General features: G+C 40.0%; 15 non-coding genes and 6 pseudogenes across 15 annotated transcripts; all 21 read left to right on the plus strand.

The window, feature by feature from the left end:
* Window positions 1-359: 359 nt before the first annotated feature.
* Window positions 360-478, plus strand: LOC130616204 (5S ribosomal RNA). The gene has a single exon (XR_008977288.1). It is a non-coding gene; the product is annotated as a 5S ribosomal RNA (ribosomal RNA).
* Window positions 479-928: 450 nt separating this feature from the next.
* LOC130616895 (5S ribosomal RNA) lies at window positions 929-1047 on the plus strand. Its single transcript, XR_008977975.1, has one exon. It is a non-coding gene; the product is annotated as a 5S ribosomal RNA (ribosomal RNA).
* A 419-nt stretch (window positions 1048-1466) lies between these two features.
* On the plus strand, window positions 1467-1585 carry LOC130616643 (5S ribosomal RNA). The gene has a single exon (XR_008977723.1). It is a non-coding gene; the product is annotated as a 5S ribosomal RNA (ribosomal RNA).
* A 450-nt stretch (window positions 1586-2035) lies between these two features.
* LOC130618524 (5S ribosomal RNA) lies at window positions 2036-2154 on the plus strand (annotated as a pseudogene).
* A 419-nt stretch (window positions 2155-2573) lies between these two features.
* Window positions 2574-2692, plus strand: LOC130616644 (5S ribosomal RNA). Its single transcript, XR_008977724.1, has one exon. It is a non-coding gene; the product is annotated as a 5S ribosomal RNA (ribosomal RNA).
* Window positions 2693-3142: 450 nt separating this feature from the next.
* On the plus strand, window positions 3143-3261 carry LOC130618525 (5S ribosomal RNA; annotated as a pseudogene).
* A 419-nt stretch (window positions 3262-3680) lies between these two features.
* Window positions 3681-3799, plus strand: LOC130617500 (5S ribosomal RNA). Its single transcript, XR_008978578.1, has one exon. It is a non-coding gene; the product is annotated as a 5S ribosomal RNA (ribosomal RNA).
* Window positions 3800-4249: 450 nt separating this feature from the next.
* Window positions 4250-4368, plus strand: LOC130616954 (5S ribosomal RNA). Its single transcript, XR_008978032.1, has one exon. It is a non-coding gene; the product is annotated as a 5S ribosomal RNA (ribosomal RNA).
* A 450-nt stretch (window positions 4369-4818) lies between these two features.
* LOC130617656 (5S ribosomal RNA) lies at window positions 4819-4937 on the plus strand. Its single transcript, XR_008978733.1, has one exon. It is a non-coding gene; the product is annotated as a 5S ribosomal RNA (ribosomal RNA).
* A 450-nt stretch (window positions 4938-5387) lies between these two features.
* LOC130616897 (5S ribosomal RNA) lies at window positions 5388-5506 on the plus strand. Its single transcript, XR_008977976.1, has one exon. It is a non-coding gene; the product is annotated as a 5S ribosomal RNA (ribosomal RNA).
* Window positions 5507-5956: 450 nt separating this feature from the next.
* Window positions 5957-6075, plus strand: LOC130616955 (5S ribosomal RNA). Its single transcript, XR_008978033.1, has one exon. It is a non-coding gene; the product is annotated as a 5S ribosomal RNA (ribosomal RNA).
* Window positions 6076-6525: 450 nt separating this feature from the next.
* On the plus strand, window positions 6526-6644 carry LOC130616898 (5S ribosomal RNA). The gene has a single exon (XR_008977977.1). It is a non-coding gene; the product is annotated as a 5S ribosomal RNA (ribosomal RNA).
* Window positions 6645-7063: 419 nt separating this feature from the next.
* Window positions 7064-7182, plus strand: LOC130616645 (5S ribosomal RNA). Its single transcript, XR_008977725.1, has one exon. It is a non-coding gene; the product is annotated as a 5S ribosomal RNA (ribosomal RNA).
* A 450-nt stretch (window positions 7183-7632) lies between these two features.
* On the plus strand, window positions 7633-7751 carry LOC130618526 (5S ribosomal RNA; annotated as a pseudogene).
* Window positions 7752-8170: 419 nt separating this feature from the next.
* LOC130618475 (5S ribosomal RNA) lies at window positions 8171-8289 on the plus strand (annotated as a pseudogene).
* Window positions 8290-8739: 450 nt separating this feature from the next.
* On the plus strand, window positions 8740-8858 carry LOC130616956 (5S ribosomal RNA). Its single transcript, XR_008978034.1, has one exon. It is a non-coding gene; the product is annotated as a 5S ribosomal RNA (ribosomal RNA).
* A 450-nt stretch (window positions 8859-9308) lies between these two features.
* On the plus strand, window positions 9309-9427 carry LOC130616899 (5S ribosomal RNA). Its single transcript, XR_008977978.1, has one exon. It is a non-coding gene; the product is annotated as a 5S ribosomal RNA (ribosomal RNA).
* Window positions 9428-9846: 419 nt separating this feature from the next.
* On the plus strand, window positions 9847-9965 carry LOC130616646 (5S ribosomal RNA). Its single transcript, XR_008977726.1, has one exon. It is a non-coding gene; the product is annotated as a 5S ribosomal RNA (ribosomal RNA).
* Window positions 9966-10415: 450 nt separating this feature from the next.
* Window positions 10416-10534, plus strand: LOC130618528 (5S ribosomal RNA; annotated as a pseudogene).
* A 419-nt stretch (window positions 10535-10953) lies between these two features.
* Window positions 10954-11072, plus strand: LOC130618477 (5S ribosomal RNA; annotated as a pseudogene).
* A 450-nt stretch (window positions 11073-11522) lies between these two features.
* Window positions 11523-11641, plus strand: LOC130616958 (5S ribosomal RNA). Its single transcript, XR_008978037.1, has one exon. It is a non-coding gene; the product is annotated as a 5S ribosomal RNA (ribosomal RNA).
* Window positions 11642-12091: the final 450 nt, after the last annotated feature.

Consider the following 12091-nt stretch of genomic DNA (forward strand, 5'->3'; position numbering starts at 1 on the left):
ATTAGAAGTTGCTTTCCCTTAAAAAGGGCTACAATCGTGCTGCAATAAATTCGCCACGTCGCAAATGAATGGATTACGAGCGTCAGACAAAGAAAATGGCGATGTACTTACTTTGCTAACTAACTTTGTCATATGAAAATTAAGTCTGAAAGTACCCTAGATTGCATTCGTTGGAACTTTTTACCGGAAATCTTAAAGCGCATGGTTGTCGTAAGTAATGGATAGCGCTTAAAAAGAGCTTTCAAATGCACATAAACATGACCTATTTCGGATAATCCAGTCAAGAAATATGATCTTTAAAGTTTAAACCATTTTCGATGTAATGTGCTAATGAATCGTAGATATCTGCCCGTTTGTTTGTCTACGACCATACCACGATGAACACACCTGTTCTCGTCCGATCACGGAAGTTAAGCATCGTAGGGCCGGGATAGTACTTGGATGGGGGACCGCCTGGGAACTCCCAGTGTCGTAGGCTATTGACTTTTTCACGTTACATTATTTATCATTACGACTGTGACGTATCTTTTTTACGCAATAGCCGCTGAGTAAATCAAGTAAGAGACATGATTAGAAGTTGATTTCCCTTAAAAAGGGCTACAATCTTGCTGCAATAAATGCGCCACGTCGCAAATGAATGGATTAAGAGCGTCAGACAAAGAAAATGGCGATGTAGTTACTTTGCTAATTAACTTTGTCATATGAAAATTATGACTGAAAGTACCCTAGATTGCCTTCGTTGGAACGTTTTATCGGAAATCTTAAAGCGCATGGTTGTCGTAAATAATGGATAGCGCTTGAAAAGAGCTTTCAAATGCACATAAACACGACCTATTTCGAATAATCCAGTCAAGAAATATGACCTTTAAAGTTTAAACCATTTTTGATGGAATGTGCTAATAAATCGTAGATATCTGCCCGTTTGTTTGTCTACGACCATACCACGATGAACACACCTGTTCTCGTCCGATCACGGAAGTTAAGCATCGTCGGACCGGGATAGTACATGGATGGGGGACCGCCTGGGAACTCCCGGTGTCGTAGGCTATTGACTTTTTCACGTTACAATATTTATCACTACGACTGTGACGTATCTTTTTTACGCAATAGCCACTGAGTAAATCAAGAAAGAGACATGATTAGAAGTTGCTTTCCCTTCAAAACGGCTACAATCGTGCTGCAGTAAATTCGCCACGTCGCAAATGAATGGATTACGAGCGTCAGACAAAGAAAAGTCATATGAAAATTAAGTCTGAAAGTACCCTAAATTGCCTTCGTTGGAACTTTTTACCGGAAATCTTAAAGCGCATTTTTGTCGTAAAGAATCGATAGCGCTTAAAAAGAGCTTTCAAATGCACATAAACACGAACTATTTCCGATCACCCAGTCAAGAATTATGCTCTTTAAAATTTAAACCATTTTCGATGTAATGTGCTAATAAATCGTAGATATCTACCCGTATGTTTGTCTACGACCATACCACGATGAACACACCTGTTATCGTCCGAACACGGAAGTTAAGCATCGTCGGGCCGGGATAGTACTTGGATGGGGGACCGCCTGGGAACTCCCGGTGTCGTAGGCTATTGAATTTTTCACGTTACATTATTTATCGTTACGACTGTGACGTATCTTTTTTACGCAATAACCGCTGAGTAAATCAAGAAAGAGACAAGATTAGAAGTTGCCTTCCCTTCAAAACGGCTACAATCCTGCTGCAATAAATTCGCCACGTCGCAAATGAATGGATTACGAGCGTCAGACAAAGAAAATGGCGAAATACTTACTTTGCTAACTAACTTTGTCATATGAAAATTTAGTCTGAAAGTACCCTAGATTGCCTTCGTTGGAACTTTTTACCGGAAATCTTAAAGCGCATGGTTGTCGTAAATAATGGATAGCGCTTGAAAAGAGCTTTCAAATGCACATAAACACGACCTATTTCGGATAATCCAGTCAAGAAATATGACCTTTAAAGTTTAAACCATTTTCGATGGAATGTGCTAATAAATCGTAGATATCTGCCCGTTTGTTTGTCTACGACCAAACCACGATGAACACACCTGTTCTGGTCCAATCACGGAAGTTAAGCATCGTCGGACCGGGATAGTACATGGATGGGGGACCGCCTGGGAACTCCTGGTGTCGTAGGCTATTGACTTTTTCACGTTACAATATTTATCACTACGACTGTGACGTATCTTTTTTACGCAATAGCCACTGAGTAAATCAAGAAAGAGACATGATTAGAAGTTGCTTTCCCTTCAAAACGGCTACAATCGTGCTGCAGTAAATTCGCCACGTCGCAAATGAATGGATTACGAGCGTCAGACAAAGAAAAGTCATATGAAAATTAAGTCTGAAAGTACCCTAAATTGCCTTCGTTGGAACTTTTTACCGGAAATCTTAAAGCGCATTTTTGTCGTAAAGAATCGATAGCGCTTAAAAAGAGCTTTCAAATGCACATAAACACGAACTATTTCCGATCACCCAGTCAAGAATTATGCTCTTTAAAATTTAAACCATTTTCGATGTAATGTGCTAATAAATCGTAGATATCTACCCGTATGTTTGTCTACGACCATACCACGATGAACACACCTGTTATCGTCCGAACACGGAAGTTAAGCATCGTCGGGCCGGGATAGTACTTGGATGGGGGACCGCCTGGGAACTCCCGGTGTCGTAGGCTATTGAATTTTTCACGTTACATTATTTATCGTTACGACTGTGACGTATCTTTTTTACGCAATAACCGCTGAGTAAATCAAGAAAGAGACAAGATTAGAAGTTGCCTTCCCTTCAAAACGGCTACAATCCTGCTGCAATAAATTCGCCACGTCGCAAATGAATGGATTACGAGCGTCAGACAAAGAAAATGGCGAAATACTTACTTTGCTAACTAACTTTGTCATATGAAAATTTAGTCTGAAAGTACCCTAGATTGCCTTCGTTGGAACTTTTTACCGGAAATCTTAAAGCGCATGGTTGTCGTAAATAATGGATAGCGCTTGAAAAGAGCTTTCAAATGCACATAAACACGACCTATTTCGGATAATCCAGTCAAGAAATATGACCTTTAAAGTTTAAACCATTTTCGATGGAATGTGCTAATAAATCGTAGATATCTGCCCGTTTGTTTGTCTACGACCAAACCACGATGAACACACCTGTTCTGGTCCAATCACGGAAGTTAAGCATCGTCGGACCGGGATAGTACATGGATGGGGGACCGCCTGGGAACTCCTGGTGTCGTAGGCTATTGACTTTTTCACGTTACAATATTTATCACTACGACTGTGACGTATCTTTTTTACGCAATAGCCACTGAGTAAATCAAGAAAGAGACATGATTAGAAGTTGGTTTCCCTTTAAAACGGCTACAATCGTGCTGCAGTAAATTCGCCACGTCGCAAATGAATGGATTACGAGCGTCAGACAAAGAAAAGTCATATGAAAATTAAGTCTGAAAGAACCCTAAATTGCCTTCGTTGGAACTTTTTACCGGAAATCTTAAAGCGCATTATTGTCGTAAAGAATCGATAGCGCTTAAAAAGAGCTTTCAAATGCATATAAACACGAACTATTTCCGATCACCCAGTCAAGAATTATGCTCTTTAAAATTTGAACCATTTTCGATGTAATGTGCTAATAAATCGTAGATATCTACCCGTATGTTTGTCTACGACCATACCACGATGAACACACCTGTTATCGTCCGATCACGGAAGTTAAGCATCGTAGGGCCGGGATAGTACTTGGATGGGGGACCGCCTTGGAACTCCCGGTGTCGTAGGCTATTGACTTTTTCACGTTACATTATTTATCATTACGACTGTGACGTATCTTTTTTACGCAATAGCCGCTGAGTAAATCAAGTAAGAGACATGATTAGAAGTTGATTTCCCTTAAAAAGGGCTACAATCTTGCTGCAATAAATGCGCCACGTCGCAAATGAATGGATTAAGAGCGTCAGACAAAGAAAATGGCGATGTAGTTACTTTGCTAATTAACTTTGTCATATGAAAATTATGATTGAAAGTACCCTAGATTGCCTTCGTTGGAACTTTTTACCGGAAATCTTAAAGCGCATGGTTGTCGTAAAGAATCGATAGCGCTTAAAAAGAGGTTTCAAATGCACATAAACACGAACTATTTCCGATCACCCAGTCAAGAATTATGCTCTTTAAAATTTGAACCATTTTCGATGTAATGTGCTAATAAATCGTAGATATCTACCCGTATGTTTGTCTACGACCATACCACGATGAACACACCTGTTATCGTCCGATCACGGAAGTTAAGCATCGTCGGGCCGGGATAGTACTTGGATGGGGGACCGCCTGGGAACTCCCGGTGTCGTAGGCTATTGACTTTTTCACGTTACATTATTTATCGTTACGACTGTGACGTATCTTTTTTACGCAATAGCCGCTGAGTAAATCAAGTAAGGGACTTGATTAGAAGTTTCTTTCCAATCAAAACGGCTACGATCTGGCTGCAATAAATGTGCCACGTCTCAAATGAATGGATTACGAACGTCAGACAAAGAAAATGGCGATGTACTTACTTTGCTAACTAACTTTGTCATATGAAAATTAAGTCTGAAAGTACCCTAGATTGCATTCGTTGGAACTTTTTACCGGAAATCTTAAAGCGCATGGTTGTCGTAAATAATGGATAGCACTTGAAAAGAGCTTTCAAATGCACATAAACACGACCTATTTCGAATAATCCAGTCAAGAAATATGACCTTTAAAGTTTAAACCATTTTTGATGGAATGTGCTAATAAATCGTAGATATCTGCCCGTTTGTTTGTCTACGACCATACCACGATGAACACACCTGTTCTCGTCCGATCACGGAAGTTAAGCATCGTCGGACCGGGATAGTACATGGATGGAGGACCGCCTGGGAACTCCCGGTGTCGTAGGCTATTGACTTTTTCACGTTACAATATTTATCACTACGACTGTGACGTATCTTTTTTACGCAATAGCCACTGAGTAAATCAAGAAAGAGACATGATTAGAAGTTGATTTCCCTTAAAAAGGGCTACAATCTTGCTGCAATAAATGCGCCACGTCGCAAATGAATGGATTACGAGCGTCAGACAAAGAAAATGGCGATGTAGTTACTTTGCTAATTAACTTTGTCATATGAAAATTATGATTGAAAGTACCCTAGATTGCATTCGTTGGAACTTTTTACCGGAAATCTTAAAGCGCATGGTTGTCGTAAATAATGGATAGCGCTTGAAAAGAGCTTTCAAATGCACATAAACACGACCTATTTCGAATAATCCAGTCAAGAAATATGACCTTTAAAGTTTAAACCATTTTTGATGGAATGTGCTAATAAATCGTAGATATCTGCCCGTTTGTTTGTCTACGACCATACCACGATGAACACACCTGTTCTCGTCCGATCACGGAAGTTAAGCATCGTCGGACCGGGATAGTACATGGATGGGGGACCGCCTGGGAACTCCCGGTGTCGTAGGCTATTGACTTTTTCACGTTACAATATTTATCACTACGACTGTGACGTATCTTTTTTACGCAATAGCCACTGAGTAAATCAAGAAAGAGACATGATTAGAAGTTGATTTCCCTTAAAAAGGGCTACAATCTTGCTGCAATAAATGCGCCACGTCGCAAATGAATGGATTAAGAGCGTCAGACAAAGAAAATGGCGATGTAGTTACTTTGCTAATTAACTTTGTCATATGAAAATTATGATTGAAAGTACCCTAGATTGCCTTCGTTGGAACTTTTTACCGGAAATCTTAAAGCGCATGGTTGTCGTAAAGAATCGATAGCGCTTAAAAAGAGGTTTCAAATGCACATAAACACGAACTATTTCCGATCACCCAGTCAAGAATTATGCTCTTTAAAATTTGAACCATTTTCGATGTAATGTGCTAATAAATCGTAGATATCTACCCGTATGTTTGTCTACGACCATACCACGATGAACACACCTGTTATCGTCCGATCACGGAAGTTAAGCATCGTCGGGCCGGGATAGTACTTGGATGGGGGACCGCCTGGGAACTCCCGGTGTCGTAGGCTATTGACTTTTTCACGTTACATTATTTATCGTTACGACTGTGACGTATCTTTTTTACGCAATAGCCGCTGAGTAAATCAAGTAAGGGACTTGATTAGAAGTTTCTTTCCAATCAAAACGGCTACGATCTGGCTGCAATAAATGTGCCACGTCTCAAATGAATGGATTACGAACGTCAGACAAAGAAAATGGCGATGTACTTACTTTGCTAACTAACTTTGTCATATGAAAATTAAGTCTGAAAGTACCCTAGATTGCATTCGTTGGAACTTTTTACCGGAAATCTTAAAGCGCATGGTTGTCGTAAATAATGGATAGCGCTTGAAAAGAGCTTTCAAATGCACATAAACACGACCTATTTCGAATAATCCAGTCAAGAAATATGACCTTTAAAGTTTAAACCATTTTTGATGGAATGTGCTAATAAATCGTAGATATCTGCCCGTTTGTTTGTCTACGACCATACCACGATGAACACACCTGTTCTCGTCCGATCACGGAAGTTAAGCATCGTCGGACCGGGATAGTACATGGATGGGGGACCGCCTGGGAACTCCCGGTGTCGTAGGCTATTGACTTTTTCACGTTACAATATTTATCACTACGACTGTGACGTATCTTTTTTACGCAATAGCCACTGAGTAAATCAAGAAAGAGACATGATTAGAAGTTGCTTTCCCTTCAAAACGGCTACAATCGTGCTGCAGTAAATTCGCCACGTCGCAAATGAATGGATTACGAGCGTCAGACAAAGAAAAGTCATATGAAAATTAAGTCTGAAAGTACCCTAAATTGCCTTCGTTGGAACTTTTTACCGGAAATCTTAAAGCGAATTTTTGTCGTAAAGAATCGATAGCGCTTAAAAAGAGCTTTCAAATGCACATAAACACGAACTATTTCCGATCACCCAGTCAAGAATTATGCTCTTTAAAATTTGAACTATTTTCGATGTAATGTGCTAATAAATCGTAGATATCTACCCGTATGTTTGTCTACGACCATACCACGATGAACACACCTGTTATCGTCCGAACACGGAAGTTAAGCATCGTCGGGCCGGGATAGTACTTGGATGGGGGACCGCCTGGGAACTCCCGGTGTCGTAGGCTATTGACTTTTTCACGTTACATTATTTATCGTTACGACTGTGACGTATCTTTTTTACGCAATAACCGCTGAGTAAATCAAGAAAAAGACAAGATTAGAAGTTGCCTTCCCTTCAAAACGGCTACAATCCTGCTGCAATAAATTCGCCACGTCGCAAATGAATGGATTACGAGCGTCAGACAAAGAAAATGGCGATGTACTTACTTTGCTAACTAACTTTGTCATATGAAAATTTAGTCTGAAAGTACCCTAGATTGCCTTCGTTGGAACTTTTTACCGGAAATCTTAAAGCGCATGGTTGTCGTAAATAATGGATAGCGCTTGAAAAGAGCTTTCAAATGCACATAAACACGACCTATTTCGGATAATCCAGTCAAGAAATATGACCTTTAAAGTTTAAACCATTTTCGATGGAATGTGCTAATAAATCGTAGATATCTGCCCGTTTGTTTGTCTACGACCAAACCACGATGAACACACCTGTTCTGGTCCAATCACGGAAGTTAAGCATCGTCGGACCGGGATAGTACATGGATGGGGGACCGCCTGGGAACTCCTGGTGTCGTAGGCTATTGACTTTTTCACGTTACAATATTTATCACTACGACTGTGACGTATCTTTTTTACGCAATAGCCACTGAGTAAATCAAGAAAGAGACATGATTAGAAGTTGCTTTCCCTTTAAAACGGCTACAATCGTGCTGCAGTAAATTCGCCACGTCGCAAATGAATGGATTACGAGCGTCAGACAAAGAAAAGTCATATGAAAATTAAGTCTGAAAGAACCCTAAATTGCCTTCGTTGGAACTTTTTACCGGAAATCTTAAAGCGCATTATTGTCGTAAAGAATCGATAGCGCTTAAAAAGAGCTTTCAAATGCATATAAACACGAACTATTTCCGATCACCCAGTCAAGAATTATGCTCTTTAAAATTTGAACCATTTTCGATGTAATGTGCTAATAAATCGTAGATATCTACCCGTATGTTTGTCTACGACCGTACCACGATGAACACACCTGTTATCGTCCGATCACGGAAGTTAAGCATCGTAGGGCCGGGATAGTACTTGGATGGGGGACCGCCTTGGAACTCCCGGTGTCTTAGGCTATTGACTTTTTCACGTTACATTATTTATCATTACGACTGTGACGTATCTTTTTTACGCAATAGCCGCTGAGTAAATCAAGTAAGAGACATGATTAGAAGTTGATTTCCCTTAAAAAGGGCTACAATCTTGCTGCAATAAATGCGCCACGTCGCAAATGAATGGATTAAGAGCGTCAGACAAAGAAAATGGCGATGTAGTTACTTTGCTAATTAACTTTGTCATATGAAAATTATGATTGAAAGTACCCTAGATTGCCTTCGTTGGAACTTTTTACCGGAAATCTTAAAGCGCATGGTTGTCGTAAAGAATCGATAGCGCTTAAAAAGAGGTTTCAAATGCACATAAACACGAACTATTTCCGATCACCCAGTCAAGAATTATGCTCTTTAAAATTTGAACCATTTTCGATGTAATGTGCTAATAAATCGTAGATATCTACCCGTATGTTTGTCTACGACCATACCACGATGAACACACCTGTTATCGTCCGATCACGGAAGTTAAGCATCGTCGGGCCGGGATAGTACTTGGATGGGGGACCGCCTGGGAACTCCCGGTGTCGTAGGCTATTGACTTTTTCACGTTACATTATTTATCGTTACGACTGTGACGTATCTTTTTTACGCAATAGCCGCTGAGTAAATCAAGTAAGGGACTTGATTAGAAGTTTCTTTCCAATCAAAACGGCTACGATCTGGCTGCAATAAATGTGCCACGTCTCAAATGAATGGATTACGAACGTCAGACAAAGAAAATGGCGATGTACTTACTTTGCTAACTAACTTTGTCATATGAAAATTAAGTCTGAAAGTACCCTAGATTGCATTCGTTGGAACTTTTTACCGGAAATCTTAAAGCGCATGGTTGTCGTAAATAATGGATAGCGCTTGAAAAGAGCTTTCAAATGCACATAAACACGACCTATTTCGAATAATCCAGTCAAGAAATATGACCTTTAAAGTTTAAACCATTTTTGATGGAATGTGCTAATAAATCGTAGATATCTGCCCGTTTGTTTGTCTACGACCATACCACGATGAACACACCTGTTCTCGTCCGATCACGGAAGTTAAGCATCGTCGGACCGGGATAGTACATGGATGGGGGACCGCCTGGGAACTCCCGGTGTCGTAGGCTATTGACTTTTTCACGTTACAATATTTATCACTACGACTGTGACGTATCTTTTTTACGCAATAGCCACTGAGTAAATCAAGAAAGAGACATGATTAGAAGTTGCTTTCCCTTCAAAACGGCTACAATCGTGCTGCAGTAAATTCGCCACGTCGCAAATGAATGGATTACGAGCGTCAGACAAAGAAAAGTCATATGAAAATTAAGTCTGAAAGTACCCTAAATTGCCTTCGTTGGAACTTTTTACCGGAAATCTTAAAGCGAATTTTTGTCGTAAAGAATCGATAGCGCTTAAAAAGAGCTTTCAAATGCACATAAACACGAACTATTTCCGATCACCCAGTCAAGAATTATGCTCTTTAAAATTTGAACTATTTTCGATGTAATGTGCTAATAAATCGTAGATATCTACCCGTATGTTTGTCTACGACCATACCACGATGAACACACCTGTTATCGTCCGAACACGGAAGTTAAGCATCGTCGGGCCGGGATAGTACTTGGATGGGGGACCGCCTGGGAACTCCCGGTGTCGTAGGCTATTGACTTTTTCACGTTACATTATTTATCGTTACGACTGTGACGTATCTTTTTTACGCAATAACCGCTGAGTAAATCAAGAAAAAGACAAGATTAGAAGTTGCCTTCCCTTCAAAACGGCTACAATCCTGCTGCAATAAATTCGCCACGTCGCAAATGAATGGATTACGAGCGTCAGACAAAGAAAATGGCGATGTACTTACTTTGCTAACTAACTTTGTCATATGAAAATTTAGTCTGAAAGTACCCTAGATTGCCTTCGTTGGAACTTTTTACCGGAAATCTTAAAGCGCATGGTTGTCGTAAATAATGGATAGCGCTTGAAAAGAGCTTTCAAATGCACATAAACACGACCTATTTCGGATAATCCAGTCAAGAAATATGACCTTTAAAGTTTAAACCATTTTCGATGGAATGTGCTAATAAATCGTAGATATCTGCCCGTTTGTTTGTCTACGACCAAACCACGATGAACACACCTGTTCTGGTCCAATCACGGAAGTTAAGCATCGTCGGACCGGGATAGTACATGGATGGGGGACCGCCTGGGAACTCCTGGTGTCGTAGGCTATTGACTTTTTCACGTTACAATATTTATCACTACGACTGTGACGTATCTTTTTTACGCAATAGCCACTGAGTAAATCAAGAAAGAGACATGATTAGAAGTTGCTTTCCCTTTAAAACGGCTACAATCGTGCTGCAGTAAATTCGCCACGTCGCAAATGAATGGATTACGAGCGTCAGACAAAGAAAAGTCATATGAAAATTAAGTCTGAAAGAACCCTAAATTGCCTTCGTTGGAACTTTTTACCGGAAATCTTAAAGCGCATTATTGTCGTAAAGAATCGATAGCGCTTAAAAAGAGCTTTCAAATGCATATAAACACGAACTATTTCCGATCACCCAGTCAAGAATTATGCTCTTTAAAATTTGAACCATTTTCGATGTAATGTGCTAATAAATCGTAGATATCTACCCGTATGTTTGTCTACGACCGTACCACGATGAACACACCTGTTATCGTCCGATCACGGAAGTTAAGCATCGTAGGGCCGGGATAGTACTTGGATGGGGGACCGCCTTGGAACTCCCGGTGTCTTAGGCTATTGACTTTTTCACGTTACATTATTTATCATTACGACTGTGACGTATCTTTTTTACGCAATAGCCGCTGAGTAAATCAAGTAAGAGACATGATTAGAAGTTGATTTCCCTTAAAAAGGGCTACAATCTTGCTGCAATAAATGCGCCACGTCGCAAATGAATGGATTAAGAGCGTCAGACAAAGAAAATGGCGATGTAGTTACTTTGCTAATTAACTTTGTCATATGAAAATTATGATTGAAAGTACCCTAGATTGCCTTCGTTGGAACTTTTTACCGGAAATCTTAAAGCGCATGGTTGTCGTAAAGAATCGATAGCGCTTAAAAAGAGGTTTCAAATGCACATAAACACGAACTATTTCCGATCACCCAGTCAAGAATTATGCTCTTTAAAATTTGAACCATTTTCGATGTAATGTGCTAATAAATCGTAGATATCTACCCGTATGTTTGTCTACGACCATACCACGATGAACACACCTGTTATCGTCCGATCACGGAAGTTAAGCATCGTCGGGCCGGGATAGTACTTGGATGGGGGACCGCCTGGGAACTCCCGGTGTCGTAGGCTATTGACTTTTTCACGTTACATTATTTATCGTTACGACTGTGACGTATCTTTTTTACGCAATAGCCGCTGAGTAAATCAAGTAAGGGACTTGATTAGAAGTTTCTTTCCAATCAAAACGGCTACGATCTGGCTGCAATAAATGTGCCACGTCTCAAATGAATGGATTACGAACGTCAGACAAAGAAAATGGCGATGTACTTACTTTGCTAACTAACTTTGTCATATGAAAATTAAGTCTGAAAGTACCCTAGATTGCATTCGTTGGAACTTTTTACCGGAAATCTTAAAGCGCATGGTTGTCGTAAATAATGGATAGCGCTTAAAAAGAGCTTTCAAATGCACATAAACATGACCTATTTCGGATAATCCAGTCAAGAAATATGATCTTCAAAATTTAAACCATTTTCGATGTAATGTGCTAATAAATCGTAGATATCTGCCCGTTTGTTT

This window comes from Hydractinia symbiolongicarpus, chromosome 11 (genome assembly GCF_029227915.1).
Source record: "Hydractinia symbiolongicarpus strain clone_291-10 chromosome 11, HSymV2.1, whole genome shotgun sequence".
NCBI classification, from domain to species: Eukaryota; Metazoa; Cnidaria; class Hydrozoa; order Anthoathecata; family Hydractiniidae; genus Hydractinia; species Hydractinia symbiolongicarpus.